Source organism: Galeopterus variegatus, unplaced genomic scaffold (assembly GCF_000696425.1).
Source record: "Galeopterus variegatus unplaced genomic scaffold, G_variegatus-3.0.2 Scaffold7753, whole genome shotgun sequence".
NCBI classification, from domain to species: domain Eukaryota; kingdom Metazoa; phylum Chordata; class Mammalia; order Dermoptera; family Cynocephalidae; genus Galeopterus; species Galeopterus variegatus.
Window position 1 is genome coordinate 34198 of NW_007733864.1, and position 640 is coordinate 34837.

A 640-nucleotide genomic window follows, 5' to 3' on the forward strand; every position below is an offset into this window, starting at 1 on the left:
TGTTGAGGATTTTTTCATATGTCTGTTAGCCGTTTGTATATCTTCCTTAGAAAAATGCCTGCTTAACTCTTTTGCCCATTTTTCTAAGGAAGATATACAAACGGCTAACAGACATATGAAAAAATCCTCAACAAAACTCAGCATCCAGGAAATGCAAATCAAAACTACACTGAGATACCATCTCACCCCAGTTAGGATGGCTAAAATCCAAAAGACTCTGAACGATAAATGCTGGCGAGGTTGTGGAGAAAAAGGAACTCTCATACATTGTTGGTGGGACTGCAACATGGTGCAGCCTCTATGGACAATGGTATGGAGGTTCCTCAAACAATTGCAAATAGATCTACCATATGACCCAGCTATCCCACTGCTGAGGAATATTTTTCATATCCAGAGGAATGGAAATCATCAAGTCGAACGTATACCTGTTCCCTAGTGTTCATTGCAGCACTCTTTACAATAGCCAATAGTTGGAACCAGCCCAAATGTCCATCATAAGATGAGTGGATATGGAAAATATGGTATATCTACACAATGGAATACTACTCAGCTATAAAAATGAATGAAATACTGCCATTTGCAACAACATGGATGGACCTTGAGAGAATTATATTAAGTGAAACAAGTCAGGCACAGAAAG